We start from the raw sequence: 7,330 nt of genomic DNA on the forward strand, positions 1-7,330 counted from the left end.
ATGATGAGAATTTGTTAATGCAAAATTTATTTGATATTTAATAGTAAATGGATGATTTCCTTTTAACATAAAATTTTGTCTTAATAATTTATATCGTACGGTAATACTATTACTTAAATTTTTATCTTTTAGACTTAATCCTAGTTGTATATTAATATCAAATTTTATTTTATTCTTCAATTAAATTACCTTTTCCTTTTGCAATAATACTTTCTTGATTATTAATTATACGAACATCTCTAATTTCTAATTCTATTGGTGTGTCTAAATCGCTAAAAGTACTTTTTAAAATTATTTGAATAGTTGATATATAAATATAAGCGATTTTTGTTCTATCTATTTCTTTAATATTAGATAGTCTGTTTCTAATTTGTTGTTTATTTAATATAGATATAATAATATTTCCTTGAGTTGATTCCATAGGTATTGGTTCTTCTCCTATAATTTTTCCATAATATATAATATTTTTTCTAGAAATGATATTTTTTAATGAGTTATATCTAAAATTATGTTTTTCAGATAGTGTAAAATTTGATTTTCTTATAGCTTCTTTATTAATATTATTTTTATTAATTAGGGCATCAAATGTGTATCAATATTCATTTTCTTCGTTATTAATAATGATTGGTGTATTTTCTATTTCTTGGGACATATTCAACAGATTAATCTCGTTATTTTATCTTCAAGATTTTTTACTTGTTTTTGTTTCCAATTTATACTATTATCTATTATATGTATTCCTTCAATATTAGATATACAATTAATTATTGATATGTTAGAGTCTATTTTTAAATCTAAAAGAAATTTTTTAGATTGTTTTAGTGTTTTATGAAAAAAATTTAATTCTTGTTTATTATTATGTAAACTTTCAAAACTCATAATTAAATCTTATAAAAATGATAATGTTCTTCAAAGTTATGTATAAAGTTTTTAATATAGCGGGGTGATTATATTTGTAATACGGAGAGTTGAAAACCGTTTTGTGAAAGATGCATTATGAATTTGACTTTTTGGTATATTGCACTAGACCTTCTTACGGCAATTGTTTCAAGTGGATTAAATAATGGTGATGACTTTTGCATATGAATCATATATTTAAAAGATGAGTATTCATTATTATGTTTATGATACTGCTTATGCATATATTCATATGAACAAAAAATTTAATATGCAAAATAATAATATGAACGTTAATTAGCTTTGATACCAAATTTAACAACATTACGAAAAATGAATATTAGGATAAGATTATACCTGAATGATGCGTTGAGATGGATTAACGATGGATTGTATGATTTATGTTGGGTGATTATCTTGGATATGTTTGGACAGAACTCTGCTATTCAGAAATAGACAAAACTATTTCAACAGAGGAAGAACTTTGAGATCAACTCAAGTCTTAAACACTCAAACTTAACTTGTTTATTTTATATGGGCGAAGGCTCTATTTATAGGCTCAAGAGAGCCGATTACATAATTGGGTTGCAATCGTTTGATTGCAAAATGACACACATAATTTACAATATAGCCCCCTAGACTATGGAGGGTTATATACTTTATGTTACATCCAAATTTAACAACATTACGGAAAAATGAATATTAGGATAAGATTATACCTGAATGATGCGTTGAGATGGATTAACGATGGATTGTATGATTTATGTTAGGTGATTATCTTGGATATGTTTGGATAGAACTCTGCTATTCAGAAATAGACAAAACTATTTCAACAGAGGAAGAACTTTAAGATCAACTCAAGTCTTAAACACTCAAACTTAACTTGTTTATTTCATATGGGCGAAGGCCCTATTTATAGGCTCAAGAGAGCCGATTACATAATTGGGTTGCAATCGTTTGATTGCAAAATGACACACATAATTTACAATATAGCCCCTAGACTATGGAGGGTTATATACTTTATGTTACATCCTACCGACACTACACAATAATTATATAGCGACAAATAACAAATAATTCAAATGTCTTAAATAATGGATTTTCACGTCATTGCTTATGTCATTCTTATGTCATTCCTCCCGCCTCCGAAAAAGCAGATATTTTTTGATTATTGGATTCTTGTGTTAGTCTTCCATGAATAGTGCTGCTTCTTATCTGGGTTGCTTTATGATGGCTTCCATTCTCTTGTTAGTGTGTCTGCTATATGATTGTTGGCAGTTTTGATATACTTGAGGTATGGGTGAAATTGATGTAATTGTAATTGCCAACGGATTAAACGTCCACGACAATAATCTTCTTGTAATTTATATCACCAAAAGCCAGGTAGATATTTGGAATCTGTTCGTAACTCGAATCTAGTTTGGAGTAGATCGACTTTCCATTTTTTCAATGTTCTGAGACATGCTAGTGTTTCTCGTACACGTGTGCTGTAAAAACAGATAAATATGAGCAAAAATTATGCAAGTATATATCAGGAACATTTTCCCAAAAGGAGCAAAATTACAGCACACATGAACGAGAAACACTAGCATGTCTCAGAAGATTGAAAAAATGGAAAGTCGATCTACTCCAAACTAGATTCGAGTTACGAACAGATTCCAAATATCTACTTGGCTTTTGGCAATATAAATTACAAGAAGATTATTGTCGTGGACGTTTAATCTGTTGGCAATTACAATTACATCAATTTCACCCATAGTTCAAGTATATCAAAAGTGCCAACAATCATATAGCAGACACACTAACTAGAGAATGGAAGCCATCATAAAGCAACCCAGATGTCACACCCTCAACCGACGGCGGAAACGCCAAGGTGCATGACGTAAACCAGTAATCACAGTTATTGAACATACATTGAACAATAGAAATATAATCTTTTATTACTACCGAAATGGAAATTACATTGACAATAGTTATTGCTGAAACGCTACACACGCCTAACAATCCGGCGTTCACATTTGTATGATAAGAATATCGGAGAATCTTCTGTACAAACTCTTCTAACCTTATAAATAACCTGAGAATACATGCATTAAGATACGTCAACAAAATTGTTGGTGAGTTCTACAAGTTTTGACACAAAGTATTTTTACACCCAAAAATGTTTTATAAAATTTATCTGGTTGACCAACTTTTATAAACACATATTTTTCTATCGAAAGTATAAAATAATTGCGTCATAAAAGTATATTTAAACTCATTTAGAAATGTCATTTGCTCAAATCCAAAAATACACCATTTGTAAAATATATAAGTAAACCAAACTTATAACAAATTCTTACGGTTCTCATGACCGAAATGCTTTTTATATAAAGATTTTGAAACCAATTTATATAAATAAAGTCATATCACACTTTGTGTAAACATAAAATAGCCAAGTTTTCTCTTAAAACTTTGTACAAACATTCGCATAGTTTATATGTAAAACTCAAAATTTTGAATTTTATAAACTTTGTAAATCCATGTCATATTATTAATTAAGCATTATCTTACTTAATTTGGAAATCAACACTTAACCAGTGGGGCAAACTCATCCCAAAATACTTTTCAATAACCGGTAAATTATAAATGCATATTTTTACCACTCGTATAATTTCAACGACAAATATTAACCATTATCTTTATAATTATATTCTTTCAAACGTCTCTGCTTACGGAGAATTGTGTCGTAGGGAGAGGTAGTTAAATACCTAAACACTCTTACACACTCGGCCCAAATTGGGAGGATTGACTCAATCTAGATCTATACTTCTTCGAATAAAAATCTTCAATATATCAATTTGTCTATAACCGACACTATTCGTCGCTCCTCCACAAGCCAAAAGGCACAATAAACAAGCCACACATGCACAATATAAATATAAATGGAGGAATCGAGATCATTACTAATGTTTAAAAGCAGTCGTATAGTAACGAAGAAAGAAACACTTTGACGCCTGTTGCCTCGTCAGACGAAGTTGTAGCTAGCAACCACAGACGGAAAATAACCATTCGCATAAATCTTTCCATAAGAAATAGATCTACACCAAAGTTCTTTATTATAAATCTATGCCGTGTACATAGACCTACAGTATATGATTCCTCCAGGATTAACGGTTATAGAGCTAGGTGTCGATTCTAGGATTTGATCCTTACAAAGGAAAAATACACCATCATAACACTCTCTCTTTCACCCCTTTCGATACAAACACACATGGGATACACAATCCACGAAATCCATGATGATGATTCTTCAACTCATAAAATTCGTCGTTCACTAGGGTCACTAACGCGAATCTTAGAGTATTAAGACTTTTGAAGCTTAGTGAAATTAGTTAAATAGTGAAATTAACGTAGCGTTCGACTATTGTGGCGGTAATAATTTGTATAGTTCTTTACTTCAGCCGATAAGGAGGATGTTCGTTCGCGTAGCCGAATACTCATTTATGCAAATATTCGATAAATTGCATAATTGATATGATATATAATTTATTAGGTAATAATCCCCAAGAATCAGAGAAATAATTATATTATCATATGTGGCGAGGTTCGTATCACAACTAAAATTATTTTTATTTTTATAATAATTATAAAAATAAATTATATAATTTATTTAGCAATCGTTTCCACGTTATGATCGGAGTATAATCATAATAACTGAATTTTGGTATACCTTCAATTAATTATTAAATATATTTGTCAAATCTTTGTTTATAGCCGTTTAAGACAATGTATATTTCCTTTGTACACACTTATTTTGAATAACAGATTTTGTTATGAGTATAATGTATTTTTATGCTTTCTCAATATTTTCGTGCACATATATACGACGAATATTACAATTTGGGATTCATCGAATAACTTATATCTTTATATCAATCTAATTATAATCCTGTGATTTTTATTAATATTAACTAATATATCACAACAAGGTATAATTTTATCATTTATAGCATTCTACAATAACTTATATAATTTATTAATGCTTTATACCTTTTAGATTGTTATTTTCATGAACTCTTAACCAATAATAAAGTATGATGTCTTTTTATGTATAAGACTTGAAAATCATCAAACTTTAAATAGACACTCATGTATTCTCCCCCAAATATTAAAACCGTAAAAGAGGGGCCGTAGAAACTCACATTCGATGCGTGATCTTGATCTAGTCTCGGTTCGTGAAGTTTGTCGTGAGAAACCGCCTCTTGACACTTTTTGAGTTTAACACAAACCACCGAAACTATATTTGTCACTTAATTAACAAAAGGGCAGTTTTGGTATTACTTGACAAGTGTAGGGCTGTTTCAAATAAATCACAAGGCTAGGAGGACTGTTTTGCTAATAACTCAACAAGTGGATGGTTGTTTAGTAACTTAAATTAACCAACATTAAACATTTTTTATCTATCTATAAAAATGGGTTCGTTTGGGATTAAAAGATACATTTGGAGGGTAAGTTCTTCCAAATCCATCAAACTAATAAAAGGGATCAGGGTTTAATTTTGGTGCCCCCGTTTCCATTAGATCGGGCAAGGAAAGAACGGATACAAGGAGGAAACACAAACGACACAATGTTCGCCTCCGGTGGTTCATCCGTCGTGCGAAGGGAAGAAAAAATCGAAACAGCGATCGAGGGAGGGTGGCTCGGTGGTTCATCTGTCGATCAAGGAGGAGGAGTAGCCCATCTCCGGCGAACCTCCTCATGGTTCTTTTTCATCGGCGATAGAAGGAAAACGAAAGGGCAACGGCAGCAACGACTGGCGGCGGTGGAGCAGGTGTCGAGGTGACTGTTCAGTGGTTGAACAGCAGGAACACCACCGGTGCTTGGCTGATCGAAGGAAGCAGATAGAGAGGGGTGGCAGCAAAGCCGTTGTCGGCAGTTTGTGGCAGCGATGCTGCTCCGACGACTCTTGGTTGTCCCTTCTTTGGTCCGACAGCAAAAGCAAAAGGGGAGGGAGAAACTAGCAGCAACTGTGATGACTTCAGGGAGTATTTGGCTTGCTCCGATCAGCAGCAAAGAGGTTGCTACCTCTTTGATTTCACCGAAAAGAAAAGTACATTTTGTGGGGTGATTTTTGTTGTTTCAATCGACAGGTATTGCACAAGGAAGTACAACAAATTTTCTTCTTCTTCTTTGATTGTTTAGATAGCAACTGATGAAGGGTCGGATATTTAGGGTTTGTTTTGATTAACAGGTAATGAGTAAGGAAAAGAACCAAAAGAAGAGGCAGATGCCTCTTGTTGTTTCTTGGCAGCCACGATCAAAGAAGAAAGAAAGAAGAAGAAGAATAAGAGTGTTTGAAAGGCATTGAGTGTGATTTTGTATAAGAGAGTTGTGTGTAGTTTTGGTTAAGATGAAGTGTATAAGAAACATAATTGTCAATTCCATTTATTGTTGTACTTTGAGGTAAACTTAGAAGCAAAGTATTTCACATGTATTTATGTATGTAAAAAAAATGTATTTTTGTATATGTATAAGCATGTATTTTATGTATTATTGAGTGATGTGGTAAGGAAATATAATTATAAATGCAATAGTTGTATTGTTGAAAGTTTAGTTTCAATTATGCTTCGCTCAAAGCATCAAAAGACAATGTCATATTTGTATATCAGATAAATACTGATTTTTATAACTTTAAAGAGTCGTAACTTTGTTATACGAGCTCCGTTTTAATCATTCTTTATATCCACGAACTCAGGAGAACATAACATATTCAAATGTCTTATCCATATCTCTCAAATAGATCTTATGCAAAAATTTATATTTAATGCCACAAATAAATTAAACATTTAGTGATTTTCAATTTGATTCTCAATGATAAATGTTTTGAGTAGTTTGAGATGTTCTCAACGTAATTATGAATATATGATATTTAATACACTTTATAAACATAAAAATTCCATGCAATTGGTCTTTATTGCATAATGGTTCGCGGTGGTTTGACCGCTGAACTCAGACCAATTTTTACCAGTTGTTACACCAGATGAGAAGCAACACTATTCATGGAAGACTAACACAAGAATCCAATAATCAAAAAATATCTGTTTTTTCGGAGGCGGGAGGAATGACGTAAGCAATGACGTAAAAAGCCATTATTGAAGACATTTGAATTATTTGTTATTTGTCGTTATATAATTATTGTGTATTTGTACGAAGAATGTGGAATAATGTAGTGTCGGTAGGATGTAACATAAAGTATACAACCCTCCATAGTCTAGGGGGCTATATTGTAAATTATGTGCGTCATTTTGAAATCAAATGATTGCAACCCAACTATGTAATCGACTCTCTTGAGCCTATAAATAGGGCCTTCGCCCATATGAAATAAACAAGTTAAGTTTGAGTGTTTAAGACTTGGGTTGATCTCAAAGTTCTTCCTTTGTTGAAATAGTTT

General features: G+C 31.7%; 2 long non-coding RNA genes across 3 annotated transcripts; one reads left to right on the forward strand and one right to left on the reverse strand.

Annotated features, from left to right (window-relative positions):
* Positions 1–2,811: 2,811 nt before the first annotated feature.
* LOC145087410 (uncharacterized) lies at positions 2,812–5,244 on the reverse strand. Its single transcript, XR_013700797.1, has 2 exons — positions 5,082–5,244; positions 2,812–2,974 (listed from the first exon to the last, which is right to left on the reverse strand). It is a non-coding gene; the product is annotated as an uncharacterized LOC145087410 (long non-coding RNA).
* Positions 5,245–5,891: 647 nt separating this feature from the next.
* LOC145087401 (uncharacterized) lies at positions 5,892–6,429 on the forward strand. Of its 2 annotated transcripts, none has more exons than XR_013700783.1 (2): positions 5,892–6,029; positions 6,131–6,429. It is a non-coding gene; the product is annotated as an uncharacterized LOC145087401 (long non-coding RNA). The 2 variants fall into 2 exon arrangements; XR_013700787.1 differs by having other exon boundaries at positions 5,899–6,029; positions 6,112–6,429.
* Positions 6,430–7,330: the final 901 nt, after the last annotated feature.

Source organism: Lactuca serriola, chromosome 1 (genome assembly GCF_051521515.1).
Source record: "Lactuca serriola cultivar US96UC23 chromosome 1, Lser_US96UC23_V15, whole genome shotgun sequence".
NCBI classification, from domain to species: Eukaryota; Viridiplantae; Streptophyta; class Magnoliopsida; order Asterales; family Asteraceae; genus Lactuca; species Lactuca serriola.